Here is a 19255-nt window from a genome sequence, read left to right as displayed (position 1 = left end):
ATACTGCAGAAGCTTTCTCTCTGGTTACTGTGTTACCCCTGCTGTGTGATCATACACAGCAGAGCTAACAACGCAAACAATAAATAATGACTTACTCAGAAAGCCTGGAAGCTCTTGTTCCTATAACTACATATATCTTGTAGAGCAGCACTCTGACCTCACACATATAATGCACCATAATGCCCCTGAGGCCACCGCCGGTGATTCCACATTTTATGGACTGTCTCTCTATTTATGCTTCACAGACACAAACTCAGCAGATGCATGGCTTGCAGTTGATCCCAGTATGGGATCCATCAGAAGCAGTTTGTCTGTTAAAGCCAGGTGACCTGCAAAGGAAAAGAAAATGGTGTTTGTGTCCTTTGTTGTTGCTTGATGATGGATAAAGAAGGCCAGGGAGTTTTTTTTATTCTTTCTTGTTTTCCACATTAAAAATACCTGGAATATCGACTCCTGTCTTCCCTGGTTTTGCTGGAGGGCTCCACAGCTGAGCAGAGGATGCGAACTCTTGGGAGCAGTCGCCGCTCACAGTTTAGGTCAAGGTGTTAGAGCGTCTCTCCCCAGTGTTTGTCAAGAGGCGTGTGAGGGCTCAGCTATGCTGTAGAATAGCATTGGGTTAATTAACAGTGTGATTTTCAACTGATTTGATCAAACCAGTGCCAAAGGCACAGTAGACACACTTATTTCAGTTTAAATCACTAATTTGGGTTCTGCTTAAGTCAATTAGAAATATGTTTAAGCTAAACCAAAATAAGCCATTCTGAAACAAAACTAAGTGTGTCCACACAAGGGTTTGCACCAGTTTATCTAAACCAGTTTAACTAAATAGATGCAAATTTGTGTTTAGAGAGTCCGATAAGAAGTCTGAACCAACCAGATAAGCACTGGTGACTCTCTATCTAAAAATCCCCTCCCTTCTCATTTGTTCAGATTTTGGTCTCTTGTAGCTTGTCATATCTTTGTCAGCCAGAAAAACCTCTTGCACAAACAGCATAGATCACAACTGAGATTTCAAATTTAAAAACCAAACTTTAAAAAAAAAAATTAAAAACCCACAAAGATTCCAGACCTCCTTTGTATGTCTCTAAGGAGACCCCTTCCCAGCACATTATTGTTTTTTCCTTTTGTAGAAGCTTTAAGAGAGTTAAAGGTCGTTTGTTTCCTTCCTAGTGAATGTCATCCCTTGTTCTGTATGATAATATAGTGTCACTATTTATCAGCATTTCCATTAGGAGCCCTTCTTTTCAAGGGCTGAGTTGTAGCCACTCCTGATTTCTTGTAGTTTATCGCCTTTGGGGCTGTAAGCAGAGCTCAGATTTCCCTGCAATGGTAAGTCTGGCAAAGGAAATAGCTTTCTGCATATTTGCAAACAACATTTAATATTTTTATCCTCAGCTCAATTTTTTTTCAGAAGAAAAAAGCACTTTTCATTCAGCAGGTGGTAATTGTCATTTTATTACCAAACTAAAAAAAAAATGGTTTTCATGGTGAAAATGGGCCACAAATTCTCTCCTGGCACATTGTCATTAGCTTTCTCCTAAGCCAAGGAAAGCTGGTTACCATGTAAAGAGTGAAAAGCCACGTTCATGTGGCAACAATTCCATTGTGGAGCTAATTGACAGAGCAGAAAAGATCAGACTTTGTAAATATCCACAAGGGGGAGCTTGGCAATTTTGGTTACTTCTAGAATTCTGGAAATTTTGGATGGAAAAGACCAATTAGTCTGTGCCCTGGGAATGATGTTGGATTGTTCCATACAACTTATTTCCCAGTGGTTTGTTCAGTTCAGATTTAAGTGTCTCAAGAGTTGGGGTTTCTAACACTTTTTTGGGAGACCATTGCAGAGTCTAACAGATCTCACTACCAGAGGGTTTTTTTCCTGATGCTCTTCCTAAATTTTCCATGTTTAATTTAATTCCATTACTTGGTTTGTCTCTAAGGCATCAATTGGCATAAAACCCAGACACTATATAACTACTGTACATTCTCTCTGATGTAGAAGTGCACACTAGGTGATCACAGTGATCCTTTCTGGCCTTAAAAATCTATTAATCTATGAACTTCAACTGTCCCACTTTATGGTGACTCTTCTATATAGCATCTGTATTCATGAGAGCGCAGAGCTGGGGCCAATGTGCCAGGAGTGGAACCAGGAGACTGGATGGTGTCTCAGAATGGACTGCACCCTTTTAGAATTTACTTGGATTACTGAGCTGATGCCTGAAAAGAGATCAGTGTTGTTATGATATTGCTGTGGGGATCTTACAAGCCACTGTTCACAAGCCCTATGGCAAAGAGTGAGGGGATTGAAGTGTGGGAGCCTAATGCTACCATGCCATAACTGACACTACAATAACATACCATGCCTTGACTGCTTATGGCCAGGGCAAAGAGGACTCCTCCTCCACAGCCAGCTAGTTTTAATCATCTGGGCCAGGCCCAAGCTATGCCTTTGCCTTTAATACATTCCAAATCCAGTAGTAAAAGGAAACACACAAGCTTATGGGTCTGTGTATCCAGAGTCGTATTTAAAAGCAATAAATAATGTATAAAACCAGAATTAAGAGTAAATCAGATATAAATTCCATGAATGTATAAGAAAAAGCTGCCTGGGCTTGTCTAATACACACAGAGGGAAATACAAGCTGTGTCTGCCTGGAGCTACAGAGAAAGAAATCTGCAACCAAAGGATACAACAGCCTCTCTTCATCCTGAGCCAGCCAAGTGCTGGACACATCGTTGCCACAGTCGGCTGCCCCTCCCAACTCTGGCCCCCTGATTAGTGCAGTTCCAATTCCTCTTTGAGAGACACAAACTGGACCATGGCCACAGGCTTTCTGCTGGACCTCTGGAGGGCTGCGCTGCTATGCATATGCCATCATGTCACCACTGATGTGTCTTGGCTCACACAGCCCGTAGTCCGCTAATAACATGGACACTATAAAGTGGGGGAGAGGAGGCACTTCAGCCAGAGATCTCTCTCTGTATATATACTATGTTTAAGTTTGTGAATGACTGTCTCCTCTGAAATGAATGAAGATTAATTCCTGGCCACTTTTAGACCCTTGTTCCAGATCCTGGATGAGCCGCAGTTACAAACCCACTCCTTGGTACTTTTGCAGATAAATGTCTGAACTGGCCACCACCAACCCAGGAGCCAAATTACTTCTTTTACCAGTGATTCCCAAAGTAGGGTCCCCAAACTCCTGGGTGTCTTCCATGGGTTATGTGGGAGTCCATCCCTGGCGCCAGAATGCTGAAGTGGGTACTTCTGCTGCATGGAGGATGCCATTTTGTTCTCAGAGGAATGTCCTCTGGACAACTTGACCTCAGACGCACAGCGCATGAGAAGTCAGGCTGGCAAAGGTGATTCCACATTGATACACAGTTTAATGGTTGTAATAAATAAATAACTTGTAATGACTGAAGACAGTTTACTTTTGGTTTCTTTGTGAGTCTTATTTTAATTACAAAAATATTTTAATAATAAACAAACATAACTAACAGAATAATAATAACATGAAACATACATATAAAAAATGAAGAGAGCCCAGGAACTTTAACCAGAGACCAAAGGAGTCCTTAGTGGAAAAAAATTTGGGACCCACTGCCTTAAATCTTTCCTTCAGGATATTCCATTCCCTACTAGTCTTCACTTCAGGGCCGGCTCCAGGCACCAGCTCACCAAGTAGGTGCTTAGGGCGGCCAATGGGAAGGGGCAGCATGTTCGGATCTTCAGTGGTAATTCGGCTGCTGGTCCCTCGGTCCTTCTTGGACAGAAGAACCTGCCACCGAATAATGCAGAGGCGGCGGTAGAGCTACTGCCTAAGTGCCGATTCTTGCTTTTTTTTTCTTCTTTTTTTTTGCCGCTTGGGGTGGCAAAAACGCTGGAGCCAGCCCTGCTTCACTTCACCATATTCCAGTATCCCGCCGTTTAGTCCTAATGGTCTTGTCTTCTTGAATCACTTTCTCCAAATTCTCAGCATGTCCCTGGTCATTTCCTTTTCCCTCTTGAATTTGCAGCTCAACTTTCTCAGACAAGTTTTAATCCCAAACCCACAAGTGTTTCTGGCAAAGGCTCTAGCCCCTAATTAACCAAGAGACGGCTCTGATTCAGTGATGCTCTACAAGAGTTATGAGCCAAACAGGCCCTCTCCAGTGTGCTGATTGACATGCTACAGGGCTGATCCTCAGCTGGGGTAAATCAGTCTAGCTCCATGGAAGTCCATGGAGCTACACCAGTTAACACCGGATAACGATATAGCCTTCCAATGAAGAGAAAGGAATATAAAAGGAAAAGACAGACTTGTAATGCCAGGCAATAAACAAAATGTAGCTGCAAATGTGTGGTTCCTGGAGGCACCTGTCTACAAGATTCCAGAAACCAGCTTGACACTGGGTATGTGCTAGACAGATGTATTTGAATTATGTGGATGGGGCAGCCTGGTCATGGTTCATTTTTGCAAGTTCATTGTGACTTTGGGTTCAGTGGTGGAGGATCCATTTACTGCGTAGTCTTATTTAAGCGCCGCCTGTGTGCTGTGTTGTGTCTCTGCTGTAGCATCACATGGAGACTGCGATCTCCTCTATTGACTGACTATTCAATATTGGCACAAACCAGGGCAAGTCTTCTTGCTCTCTCATTTTCCCTTTGGCTGGCTCCAGCCTGCCCTAGAAGAGAGTGGAGCCTGCCCGCGAAGGCCAGCCCTACACTTTGAGACACTCGTCTCCAGTGATTTATCTGTGTAATTCCTGCACAGAGGAAGCAGCTCAGCACAGGGCTTGGAGCTGTGGGCCGAGGAGATCACCGGGCTGTAAGGTATTTATCGAAAGATAGTGCAGACCACAGAGAACAGGCAGAGGAGGGAAAGCGTTGAAGCTGCAGGGACCAGGGAGTTTTATTCCCCTTTACAACGTGATCAATGTTCCAAAAGTATAAGAGTTGAGAGTCTTGAATCTGTGCTGGCATATTTTGTTACTAGGTTCCTAGAAGCCACTCTTTTGGAGGAGCCATATTTTTTCCTCCATCTGTCCCAATTCTGCCAATTCAGTGTTATTTATCTGTTTATTTAATAATAGCCCTATACCATCAAATGCCGGCACCTGCTCAGTACTCTCACTTTATTTTCTGTCTCTGTGAAACACACAAAGTGACTTTCTCTTACCTGGCAAAAAGAGGCTGTAAGGTTCTGTGTTTGCTTGCATGTCACATAGACTGTGCTCTTTAATTTCAAAGGTAATACTACTTTGAAGAGCAATGCATGATGGGAAAGCTAGATGGCTATAGAAGGACTGACTCCTGGGATATGGAAAAGTCTGATCTTGGTTATTTGGGTCCAAATGGGGATCCAAACACAAAAGACCTACAGCAGCAAGAGGGACGGTGAGAGAGAGGGAATGCTCATTTCACTCCTGAAATCGAATGGGACTGCTTGCAAGCCTACGCTTTGCCAAGGAGCTTTATCATTGTAAGTGTGGTTTCTATGTAGTGAAGAAAAGCTCTGAGGATTGATGGGAAGGACTCACACTCTTGCTTCATGGTACTTATAATTTTAACATAAACCTCTAAAAGAGTGACACAATTAGAATCACACTTGTGTGTGTTGATTTTCCCCCTTGCAAAGTCTTCAGAGACCTGAGCTAAAAGAGGGGAAATCTGTGTGGCCATGAAACCTTATATAATGTTTCTGTGTTGGGCCAATAAAAAATATCCTACCCATTATTTTGTCTGAGCTCAAATCTTGAAGGAAATGTCAGGCTGAGTAGGAAAAAAGTTCTATGGTTACAGCTCTTATAATCTCTGAGCTTTGCCCAAATACCGCCCACCTCTAAGCTCCATCTCCAAACACTCGACCGTGGAAGTGATAACCTGCAGACTTGGCAGTGAACATGACGTTTTACTAAGGGAGCTTACACAAATATTATCTCAAGTGAAACGAGGGTTTAATTCTATTATCTGTAGCTTTTCTTTCCCTGAGGTCAAAAGTACAGAAAGTGGTCATGTTGTCTTTATAGCCCAAGAGACAAAAGACCTGTTTTTAGACCAAATAATTAGTCATCCAGAACTAATGTCCCACAGCACTAACCACTAAGGAACGCTTCAGAATTAGCTAAACCAGTCTGTAGTCCTCCACTGGGAGCATTTTCAATGTGCCAGAAGAGAATCTCTTGAGAAGGGTGTTGTGGAGATGGGAGACATCACCACAGATATGGCTGCAAGGGAAGGGGGAATGAAGTCACTCAGTGCAGAATGAGGACACCTGCTGTTGTCTGTGGTGCAGCATGCGAGGGCTGGTGGCACCATGGGCACAGCTGTGTGTGGGCTCCTGGATTGCTTAGGGCACACTTGGGGTGAGCTTGGTAATGCTGCATATGCAGATGGATATGTGGTGTGGCACCTTGCATAGGAAACTTGGAGGCTGCAGCAGTGGCGACAGAGCAGCTCCTCTGTTGCTCTGGAGCCTGGAAGGATCCTTCCACCGCAGCCCCCCAGAGAACTGCATGGGTTTGGTGCACACTCAGTATTTGGCCTTGAATGACTGAGCACCTCTGTGACAAGTAGGGAGCCTGAACTCAGCACTCTGGAGTTACAGGCTTGTTCATCTTGACACCTGCAAAGCTTGGGGGACTCTGATAGGACTGTGAGGCACAGAGTGGGAAAGCAGGGGGAGTTTTCCAGCTGGGGAGCCGCCAGGCTTCCCCTTAGCAGTCTCGTAGCCCCAGACCAGCTGTCTGAGGAACAGGAAACCCTCTTCTACGCTGGTGTGGTTGGGTGTCTCTGATGCATCTCCTCACACACGGGGCTGGACCCAAGGGTGTTGGGTCAGGCTCAGAGTGCTTATATGAGCAAGCAGCCTCCTCCAGCCAGCAGGGTAAGGAGAGTGGGAGCTCAGTTTGTATGTGTGCTTACCAAGTGAGCAGGATGGAGACCTGCTGCTTATCACACACAAATTTGGATTGATTCACAAAGCTACAGCATGATCTCTCCACTCTCCCACTGTGAGCTTAGGGCTCTGCTTATGGTGCCCAGGAATCACTCCTGGCCCAAAGTGCTTGACAGAGATCCTCTCTTCAGTGACCTGCTCCAACTGCCTCTGCCTAACAGACCATGGGCTTCTCCAGGGCCCATTCCCCAGACAACCTGTGCGAGAAGCTAGCCCAATTAAAAGTATGGTTTTGTAGCCTTTTATTTTATTTAAAGTCAATTTTGTAATGTGGTATTCCACCACCCTGAGTTCAGCTCTGGTGGCTACAGTTTCAAGCTTAACAGAGTGAAAGTCACGTCTGCTACGTGTTTTAGAGTTAGAGTGTCTAGGAACACATAAAGACCAAGGGTAGTGATCACACAGATATTCAAAAGTAAAAGGTCTACTCTGTTTTACAAGTTTTATTAAGTTACAATGAAAGTTATGATTACCAAAGCATATAGAAATTCTATACAGACCTATGCACAAGTTACAAATATAGTTATACTCACATCCTTAACAATAGTGTTAGCGTTTGATGGGTGTCTCATGGATTGAGCATCAGTAGAGGGATTGTTCCTGCTGGAGTTTTTCTAATGGAGCTCAGTTTTCCTAATCTAGGCACTCTTTTTTTGTATTGTAATTCTGACTATACCTCATTAGCATTTCTGTACAGAGGCTAAAGGACACCAGAATCCTGAATGATTCTGAAATGATCACACAGGCTGAGACTGTACAGCCCATGCTCAGATTGGTGAACTCTTCCTCACATGAGTGCCCCACCAGCCACACACTTTGGCCCAAAATGCCTTGTGCCTAATTCAATGGCAAGTGGAGTTATAGAACTTTGCATATTCTAATCAGTGTGTCCTTTGGCCACAGCACAGAGAGAATCCGTGAATCTCCATGAACTGGTGAAGGGGGAGGTTGGGACTGCTCTAAGATGATATCATGGTAGATCTTTAATTATGCCACATGAAGACGGCATCTTTCCTTTCCTTTCCTTTCCATCACCATGTCTGAGGGCCTGGCAGACCACACCCAACTCTTGGCAGTGTTCACCAAAGAATCCCCTTCAGACAGGTGCCAAGATGAGTGTATGGGACATTTAGGGTAAAAGCAACATTTAATTTCTCTTTAATAGAACAGCTGTTGTTCAGTCATGTACATGGCAGCCTAAGAGATTAGCCATTTCTTCCAGTGCTTCCTGCTCCCTGTGATACTAAAGCCACTTTCCTTCACAACTATTTCAGGGTCAGATAATGCTTCCTGGGACTTTTCCCTTCCTCCTGGCTGCTTATTCTCAGGTCAGGGACAACCCCAGTACAGCTCTAGCCCTTCTGGTTAGAAATCCATGGGATGCCCTCCCCACACTCCCAATAACTGCTCTGAGTATGCAGGTTCCATTGAGTTTACATATAAACAGCATGGCCTGCCGAGCTGTGTGTCTTGTTTACATAGACACAGGTTCTCTCCCAGAGGTGTCTGCATTCCTTTCCTATGCACATCCTTGCAAGGGAAACCTAGTCATTGCCTATGTTCATTACCCAGAGAGAGAGAATCTTACTCTTCTAAACGTGAAGTCTCAGCTCTTGGTGGCAATAACAGCTGAGCACACTTGTGGGTTGAAATGTTTTCCACAGACCATTGGAGGGTTGGGCAAAGTGGTGAGAGGCTGATCTGGAAGAAAAAAAGATGTTAAAACCAAGAAGCTGTTTTGCAGGCAGCCTGAACACAGAGCATGCTGGATTTCTGTGGGAGCCCGCAGCAAACATGGAATAAAGAACGATGGGATTGCAGGTGAGCAGTGTTTAATTCTGTCAGCTGCACTATCAGTATTATTTACTGTTAAAGCCAAGCCCATTGTTCTACGCACTGAACACACATAGGAAGGCCCAGTCCTTGCCCAAAAGACTGTGTGGTCTGAGAAGACAGATGACACACAAAGGGCAGGAGAAAGAAATATACTCCAGCACAGACAATTCTGAAACCCATCTCTGCATGATAAGGTAAATGTCAGCCAAGCCTACCTGCCCCTCAAACCATCACTCACTGATGGATTTCTCTTAGGTGTGGAGCAAAGGTGGGTGTGGAGATGTTGCTCAAAGATTGCTGAGTTCATCTCTGACAGTCTGTCTGTCTCCTTAGGAGGGTCTGGCTGTGTATTGTACTCAGTTGCTTGGGGGCTTTAGTGGTATAAAAGGGTGTCTTGCAGCTTAGAAGCTGGAGGTTTGTGATCAGCCAACCCTGAGTACTAATGAGTCACACCTGGGTATGTATCAGGTGATTTCCCTATAAAAGCAGCAGGATTCAGTAATGCTCAAGGAGAGTAGAGGTTGTGAGGAGAGAGCAGGTATCAGTAAGGAGTCCTGGGAGATAGACTACAGGTGGGAGAGGAAAGAAGTATTTTGGTTTGGGTGGACTTGTGCTGGACTTGAAGTGTGGCCTGGGGTTTTATTTGGAGTTTATTTTTATATTAATAAGCCCCCGGTGGGTTATTTTGTGTCACAAAAAGCCTTTGGGTGAAATTTACTGAGCAGTGTGAAAAGAAAGTGTGTATGGGGGAAGGGATTGCTGCCTGCAAGGTCCCCTGCTGAGCTCAGCTGGGGGCACATTGGGTGTGACCACTCACTGATGAGTTATTTTAATGAGACAAGGTGGGGGAGGTAATATCTTTTGTTGGATGCACTTCTGTTGGTGAGAGAGACCAGCTTTGGAGCTTCTGCAGGGCTGGGAGAGGTATTTTGAGCATCACAGCTAAATGCAAGGTGGAACAGATTGTTTGTTTAGCATAAGTAGTTAGCGCATATTCTAAGGCAGTGGTTCTCAACCAGGGGTCCACGTACCCTTGGGGATATGCAGAGGTTTTCTAAGGGGTAGTAGAACAACTCATCTAGATATTTACCTAGTCTTATAAAAGGCTACACTACAAAAAAGCACTAGTAAAGTCAGTACAAACTAAAATTTCATAAATGATTTGTTCATACTGCTCTATATACTGTACACTGAAACACCAGTACAAGTTATATTCCAATCAATTTACTTTTATGTTAAAAATGAGAAGCAATTTTTCAGTAACTGTACAGTGACACTTGTATTTTTATGTCTGATTTTGTAAGCAAGTAGGTTTTAAGTGAGGTGAAATGTGGGAATATGCAAGACAAATTAAACTTTGGAAAGGGGTACAATAGTCTGGAAAGATTGAGAGCCACTCTTCAAAGGGAACATTCAAAGCAGAGTGGCCCATTAACCCCCAATATTGTGGGACCAGCAGGGCTACAACTACCCTGCATACAAGTTATTTTAATTTCTATATCTAGATTTCAGTTATGCATCATCATTTAGCTGCTCCAGTGACTTAGAGTAAAAAACCAACACTAGTTCCACAAGAGCTGAGTAGGTTTCTAGGAAATGAACCAGCCACGTTGTTCAGGTATCATTATCTAACATTAGGCACCCAAATAAAAGGGGCCCAATGGCCATCTGGCTAATGCGCTTTACAATCAGATGAACACCCTAGATAACTGTCAGAGCTCCCTGCAGCAGGAGGTGCCTCACCTTGCTGCCATGGCTTGTTAATATTTTGGGTGCTGCTGCTAAGCCAGGCAAAAGCTGGCCAGCATTTGTGGCTACCCCGGTGAAATCTGAAATGTAACAAAAGGCCTTTTAGCACCTTCAGAGTCTTTCCTTTGTGGCAATCTTAGCCTGTAATGTAACTTGACCACATGGGGGCAGGATTGTGCCTGCTCAGTACTGCTGGGTCTCTCCAGTGGACTCGAAACAGATGTGACACACCTCGTGTGGGCACCACATGGTCAAAGGGAAGAAAGACCATTCTTTCCTGTTCGGAGTGATGAGTTCTGCTCCTGGCTTTCCGGATAGAGTCCTAGAATGATTCAGCATCCTCTGTGCTGAAATGGCACTGACTTTAATCACGACAACACCTGCCTAAGGGGCGTTTCTTCTCCTGATGCTCAGGGAGTTACATGAGCACGTGGAGAGACCCTTCTGCTGTGCTTCGCTCCCAGGACTCCCATGCTGCATCACCCACAACAAAGAGCTGCAAACCTCAGCCTACCGTTTGAAGAAAATCCAAATGCACAACAGTGCAAGGCAGGGAAATGAATAGACAGAAGAATTAAAAGGAGGAGATGTGAGGTCACTTTGAGCTAGTTGCCTTTGCACCTGGAAAGCGGACAACCCAGCACAAAGGATAGCTTGGATGCACTAAACCAAACTCTGAATGACAGTACCATTCAAACCACTTGGAAGGAATGGCTGCTAAGGCGTCCTTTCTTGTGCTTGTAGACAGGTGATAGGCCAGGGCCAGGATGGGGAAAAGCAAACCCACTATTTCTGTCTATGCTCTGTATTGATTAACTCAGTTACGCAATCTGCCTGAGTGGGATTGGCTTGTCAGCAGTGTGGCTTTCCAGCTGGCCCTTGTTGTATGGTATGCAGGATGCTCTGTATGAGTCAGGGCTTTGGGGCCAGAGTAAGACTCAGAGTCAGCTCAGTTGCATGTATCAAGAGCTTCTACAAAAGCTGCTATAATGTCTATAAAATGTCAAATGTGCCCAAAATCACAATAAATGGGTTTACCGCTCCCTGTGAATCTGAACCATTGTATGGTGCAAAGGATGTGGATCTGGGGGCTGGTTTACTGGTCTGTCTCATTTACACATTTCCAAAAACATTTTCCAAAATAAAGGGAGTGCAGCTCTGGAGGCTGAAATCCTCCATCCAACAGGTAAATCCAGGCACTGGTAGTGCACTTGCAAATGTGCCAGAGCCCTGACTTGGAGGGACCACGTCTACATCTGACTCCATGAGCACTGGGATTGGCAATAAGGAGTTAGCAAGCACCTATTGACAAGGTGATGTTATGTGATGTGGGCATAGTCCAGTTCCTAGTGGACAAAGTCACTCAACTCATCTCACATAAACCACCAAGTGCCCATTAGATGGTAGAAACTTGGTCACTGCAGTTGTTGGTCAACAATCAAACCATGATTTCTGTCCTGCTGTAAATTCCCTCAGCCTTCCATTGTCTTCTGTCATATTGTTATTCAAACTCTGCAGGGGGAACTCTGAATGAAACGGTTAATGCAAAAAAATTTGCTTTAATAAAGAAGAAACTTTGAAAAATGTGTTTCATTTACAGCATGTGCTAGAATAACAAAACTCAATGATATTGGTATGGTAGTTACAAGTGAGATAGTCCTTAGCCCTAAGAGATGCTTTGCAAAGTCTGTTTGGACAGATGGCATGCTGTCCTTTAGCTTTAAACCTATTACTTAAATTTTCCACATAACAACTTCCCAAAGATGCCTTTGAAAATTTCTAAAGGCAACATGTACTTAATACTTTAATTTAATCAGGTTTGATTCAATACAGATTGTTCAGAAGCACCAAATATCTGTGGATGTATCTCGGGTTGTATCTAAATCTGTACTTCCGTGCATAGTTCTGTGTCTGAAAGCAATCCTGAGCTGCATGGTCTGTGAAACAGCCTGGTGAGCTTAGCAGAAATATGAACCATCTGAATTGTGATGCCACTAAACTGTGCATCTTCCTTTTGTCTGTTTAGATAGACCTTGATCCTCTGAGGACAGGGAAGTATTTTTCAGTTCAGCATCTGAAAAATAATGCCCCTCTGGATTCTGGAAAAGACAACATTAAGCACAAATCCATTCCTCTCCACTTTTTCTTTCAGCTACTGTCTGTCTAGTCTTTGAAATTAGCACAAATACACCTAAGAAATATAATCCTGGTCGCGGCTCTGAATCAAATACATTGCACCCAATAAGTAGTTGCCCTTTGACTTCCAAATTATGTTTAATCTCTGAAGCAGGTACAGTCGCCTTTGTATAATCTGCTCATCATTTTTATGGGTTAAATAAATGGCTGCATTAGTTTCCTCCAGATCTCATTGTTCTATAACTGCAGCTGGAACATAAGGTCAGACCTGGAGTGCGGGGGAAGGACCCAAGAACTGTCTATTCTGCTCAGTTGACTCCATAAGTGAGACATGAGTTCTGAGAAAAAGCCCTCTGTTAAGCAGAATCTGTACTGACCAATGTGGATTTAAGGATGACCTATTGCAGGGTCCACCTAGGGCAGACATAGCCAGCGAGTGGATTCCCAACCGGTAGCCAGACTAGCTGCATATGTGTCCTGCATCTTATTGCAGGAGAGACCAGAACTGGGACCTTCACTCTGCTCAGGCCAGTGGGAGCAGTCCTGAGTTTCTCTTTGCAGAGTCCATAGGCATCAGTGGCATTTTTAGACTTGGGTGCCCTGGTGTCTCTGATTTTGCACAGTAGTTTGTTAGCGTCACAGTGAATTGGGGAGTTTTAATTTACTGAGACCATGGCAAGTCACTAGTCAGTCTGGGTATTTAAAAATCAACTACAAATCATTGCATATGAATGGTAATTTTTTATAAGAAAACCAATTCCAACATATTTAAATTTAGCATTTTTTTAAATTCAGACCAAGATCAAGTGAACAGGTGACAGAGCTCATTGCCATGGCTGTGAGGACTCTGCATTTATCTTGGGCAACTGGCACTACGTTCTTGTATTATTCATTATTTTATACCTTATCAATGGAAAAATCATCGCTGCCTGTACCCACCAATAGGTAATAGCTTCAGTGTTCCACAATGTTCCCTGAAGAGGTGAGGCCTGTCACATTGATGAGATCATTCATTTCATCTTCATTTGTAAATCCCTTCATCTGTATGTTTACAGCTAAGCTGCAGTGAAGGAGATACAGATTCCCGTTTGCTCTGGGAGATGTGTGTGTGGACCGAAGATCTGGTTACTAGTTCATCTTCAGTCAACTGTGCTGCAGACAGGAATATACCTACCTTATATACTTGTGTGTGTGTGTATCTGTTCCCATAGCTTTACAAAGGAACTGGTCTCCTGAGTGCTTCTTATGGTGCATGAGAACTTATCCTCGGTTATAATAGACTAGGTTTTCTCTTTTGGTTAGGCAGTGAGAGCTGCCAGCTTCTTCCTTGCAGCTGCATAATATAATCGAATCTTCTGTTAGATAGTTTAACCACTTCTGTCACTGCCGTGGAACAGAGACAGTGCAATGGATAGCAGAGATACTGAGCCATGGGTCAATGGCGTTCTTGTCTAATATATTACTGGTCCCACCCCCTTCACTTCTAGGTATGACACAATTAACTAAAAAGCAATCAAATAGTTACAAACCATTGTAAAACAGACCACGTAAAACCCCAAGGACTCCATGCCCAGAGATACGGCAGCCTCAGAGCCAGCGCTTCACGGCGGGTGATGGAACCTCAAATAGTGACTTGGGCTGGGGGAGAAGCCCAGTGGGGTGAGTTCCACACACAAGGGCCCCTAAGGTCAGGCTCAGCCGCTGCCAAGTGAAGGTGAGATGCTGGAGCCCGTGTGCAGACCCCAGGACAGACGCAGCTTTGGGGAGCAGCCCCTTTGGGCTGTGTTTGTCCATGCGAGAGGAGCTCCCATCCAGGTGAGCAACGGATCCCACCCTGATCTCCAGGGGAGCAGGACCTGGTCCTATCTAACTGTTAGTTCATGAATTGCTTTAAAAATACAGCATCACACAAGCATTAAAGTGAGTAACTGCCAGCCCATGGTGCCCCATGTGCCTTTGGGAATTGGCCCCTCCCTGACCTGAGATCCTTCCTGTGCCTTCCCCCAGGGTCCAGGCCAGAGGGCAGGTTCTTCATCTTGGAGTGGCATGTGGTACCAGAGCCATTCCGTGTGCTCTTGAATGCAAATGATTTTATCAGCCTGGCCTCCTTGTTCTCATTTAAACCATCAGAACAACTGACGCATGTGCGGTTGCCCACTTGAAATCAATACCTGCACAGAACAGATAATAGAGAAAGTCTATTGTCTAATGCCATTTAGGGATCATTTGGAGAGATGATTTACAGAATTATAAAGATCTGACATTAGCTGACCACCAAATTACCCTTTAAATTATTCAGTGGTTTAGGAGATTATCTCCTGCCCTGCAGTGACCTAATCCTGGGCTGACTAGCACAGCAGTAGATATGTGCATGGCCTACCACCCCCTTGCAGGCAGGGCACAATGAGGTTTTACACCCTGTTGGTAGTAAAAACAATTTCATTACATTCAGGTTGTTTTTGCAATATGAACCTGTAAAAAAGCATGAAAGGGAAGGTCACAGGAGGTCAGGACCCCTGAGCACCTCCCCAAGAAAGGCTGGGCGCACAAAACAAGCTGTGCACAATCCTCCCTTATCCGAGCTGAAATGACACTGGATTTCTGTCTGTGGAGCTAGCCATTGTTCGGCAGCCATGGCCAAGGGGGTATGTTACCTTTCTGCTTGTCTGAGCGGGGCTGCGTTTTGGCTGAATGCTGGTGACCGGAGCGAGGCCCAAATGGCAGGGATTAGAGAAGGGTGTTTGCACAGCACCGTGTCCCAGAGGGTGGGTTTATGCCACAAAAGCTGTGCACCAGCTAGCACAGGTAGTGATAGCAGTGAGCCGGGGTCTGCTGGGTTGGTACTGCCACCCACACTGTGCTGTCTGCACAGCCTTCCCCATCTGGAGATGGGCTCGCTCATGGACAGCCCTTGCAGTCAGGGCCGGCTTTAGGGCGATTCAGCTGATTCCCCGGAATCAGGCCCCACACCCCTAAGAGGGCCCAGCAACACCCCGAAGGAGTTGCTGCTGCAGTCCCTCCGTTGTCTTCGGCGGCAGCTCAGTTGCTGCCATGGAGGAAGTTCATTCCGCTGAAATGCCGCCGAAGGCACCTTCAGCCGACTGAGCTGCCGCTGAAGGCCCAGTACTGTTGATGGCAGCAGCTTGATTGTTGCTGCCTTCAGTGGTGTTTTGGTTTAGGGACCTTCCTCCGCGGCAGCAATTGAGCTGCCGCCGAAGACAGCAGAAGGACTTCAGCGGCAGCTCCTTTGAATCAGGCCCCGTGGTGCCTAAAACCGGCCCTGCTTGCAGTGTAGCCACAGCCTTTGGGTGCTTCTGCCAGAAACAAACAAAAACCTGTTAAAATACAGGTAATGACACCAGCAGCGGCATTCATCCTGCCGCTACTCCACTGCCTCTATGCAGCCAGCTCTTGGTTTGCACCAGTCTTTGGCACACAGACGGTCAGGGGGCTTTGAAAGAATGGGTCCTGGCCTCAGCTGGGGTAACCCTGTTGACTTTGACATGGAATGGAAACTAGTCCTGAAATGCAGCACTAGGACACAGGGTAAAAAGACAATAATTAAAAATGGCAAAACAAGTAACTTTTAAAATGCTGACATATAAACTCATATACATCAGCATTTCTATATTCCAGCAGTGGAGATAGGTGTGATAGAAAGCCCATAGACAGTCATGGTATTTCTTATTTTAGATTGACTCTAAGTATCTGAAGCCCAAGAGCAAAGTAGCAAGAACTTCCTGGCTGCATATCTTGCAGTATTACTTTGATCTGGATTTCATGGCATCCGTCATAGGTAAAGCAAGAAAGTTTAAGGATGTGATGTAGGTTGCAAGTGTGGTTCAACGGAAAATATTTCTTGGCAAGATGAATTAAAAAGGCGATATTGGAATGAAATGTTGCTTTGCAGAAAGCCACTGAAATTATTAGAACATGGGCAATGTTTAAAGAGCTTTCCACAGGGCAGCAGAATCCTGCTAGCACCCGTCTAGCCCCTAAACACAACAGAGAGAAAGTACAATGTAAAGCCTACAAGCAGCTGCCAAAGTAAAGCAAGTCTGAGCAGAAGACAGGGAAGAGCATTTTGGGAAAGTGATGTTCTAGGGTAGGGTAAGATGAGCACAACAAATACACCAGCCCTACTCAGATAGTTAAAAGTTTGTCCAAAGCTAGAGTAATCCATGCATTGTCCTGGGGGAGGGTTTAAAACATTTGCCGAATCATTAGATCCCAGTGACCAAGCTAAAGACTAAATTATGCACAAATGACAGTAAACCTGGTCTCTGCAGAAAACATAATCAGCTGCCAGTCCATGGAGGAGGTTCTACTTTCACCTATCCAGGGGAGATACCGGGGCTCCATCACAATTTTTGGGAGCCCAGTCTTGATAACCTATCAAACTGTATGCAGACATCTCCAGCACCATGTGGCTTCTGCCCACTGTACAGGTGGAAATAAATAAATGGCAGCCCTTAACAAAATCCTTCTTGTTCAGGTGCAAAGGGATTCCTCTGTGCTCACTATCCTGGTGCTTTTAAGGCTATTTTTTTAAATACAAGGACGTTGGCTGAGGCCATTGTGTGAATGTAATTCTGTGTGTGCTGGGGAGTGGGTGGGGAAGGACTGTGGCAGGCTCAGCTTGTGGTGGGAAGGCCCCTGAGTGTACCCACATTTCTGCTAGCACTTGTGAACATCTCTTGGTTTACATTTAAGGCTCCAGAAGTTTCTCAGAGAGAAGTTGCTCACATATTTTCTTATAAAAGTGCTTGAAAACCTTAAACGAAGACCTACAGCTCCCCTGGGGATAAAGGGGCTTTCTGGGTGTGTGTGCAGGAAAAAATCCTTCCTAGGCGATATTAGAGAAAAGTATCAGAGGGGTAGCCGTGTTAGTCTGGGTCTGTAAAAGCAGCAAAGAATCCTGTGGCACCTTATAGACTAACATATGTTTTGGAGCATGAGCTTTCATGGGTGAATACCCACTTTGTCAGATGCATGTCATTAGAGAAAATGCTCTTTAAACTCTTACCAAACTCTTGCTGTTCTACAATTACGGTGACCAGATGTCCTGATTTTATAGGGACAGTCATGATTTTTGGGTCTTTTTCTTATATAGGTTCCTATTACCCCCCACCCCCGTCCCGATTTTTCACACTTGCTGTCTAGTCACCCTATCTACAGTTCTCCTGTATTCGAAACAGACCTTGATATGCCAGAGAGTATGAACATCATGCAACTTGCCCAGGTTTGTAATATTTCCAGTGCAAGAGCTACAGATATGTGCAGTACAATTGATTAAAAATATGGGAAATAGTGTTTTCCCCCTATGGGCATTGTCTAGAATGAGGGAGATTGCTAGCTTTGCAGACAGCATAGAGACATTGGGAGGCCCCAGGGCTAACCTCCTTGATCCACGCTGCTCAGAGTCTTACAAGGCTGGAAGTGCAGGAGACAGAATCTTTTCCATTTACAGGGCAGACCGTGTCAGGCAGCTACTGCGTGAACTTCCCCATTTACCCTGCTAATGATCTCAGCCCTGACCTGAGCAGTCACCTCCGGGAGTGAGTGATTTGCACTGGCCCCACAGCGAGGCAATCACACGCATTCGCTGCCATCAGGTAGCTGCTCTTTTCCTGAGCTGGTTAGTGATGACCTATGGCCTATTCATGAGTCTGATCCCAGCCTGATTTCCAGACTAAAGAGGTTTGGAGCTGTTTGGATGCCTGCTTTCTATGGTAAGTGGCTTGGGGCTGGAACTGTTTTACACTATGGATATATGCAATACCTACTCCTAGCACAAAGGGGCCCTGATCCAGTCTCGGGCCTTCAGAAGCTACTGAAACACAAGTAGCAAACACAGCAAAGAATCCTGTGGCACCTTATAGACTAACAGACGTTTTGGAGCATGAGCTTTCGTGGGTGAATACCCACTTCCTCAGATGCACCTGCAGATGTATTCACCCACGAAAGCTCATGCTCCAAAACATCTGTTAGTCTATAAGGTGCCACAGGATTCTTTGCTGCTTTTACAGATCCAGACTAACACGGCTACCCCTCTGATAAGTAGCAAACAATAATACTCAGACAGAAATGGGCTTCCATCCTCTTTGAGGACTGCGCTGCACTAGTTGTAAGAGTGTGAACTCAGGTTTGTCGGTGACAGCCTGGGAATGGAGGAAGACAATGGAACACAGATTTCTGCAGTGCCAAACTGGTCCTTACTGATGGCACAAGGATTCCTGAACTCACAGCACTGGTTGCAAATGCAAACCATTGTAATTTTTCTTCTCAAGCTATGGTTTCTAAAGACCATTAATAATATTTTGCTAGGGTTCCACACACTAACCAGTGCAGAGTAAGTGTGTACACCCCCCCCCACCATCTCAAAGACTAATAGCATCAGCATAATTGTACATGCTGTAAATCTTGACTGCTGAGTCTCCTGAGAGACACATCACATAGCTATTTATGACCTTTGACAATTCTAAGAGGGATTTCTTTCCCCTGTATGTGTCAAGTAACATTTTGGTGCTTTGGGGTCAAACTGAACACCCACTGACTAGGGCTGTGAACTTGTGGGGGGTCTCATCTTT

Source organism: Gopherus evgoodei, chromosome 16, assembly GCF_007399415.2.
Source record: "Gopherus evgoodei ecotype Sinaloan lineage chromosome 16, rGopEvg1_v1.p, whole genome shotgun sequence".
Taxonomy (NCBI): Eukaryota; Metazoa; Chordata; order Testudines; family Testudinidae; genus Gopherus; species Gopherus evgoodei.
Note: the sequence above shows the minus strand (reverse complement) of the source record.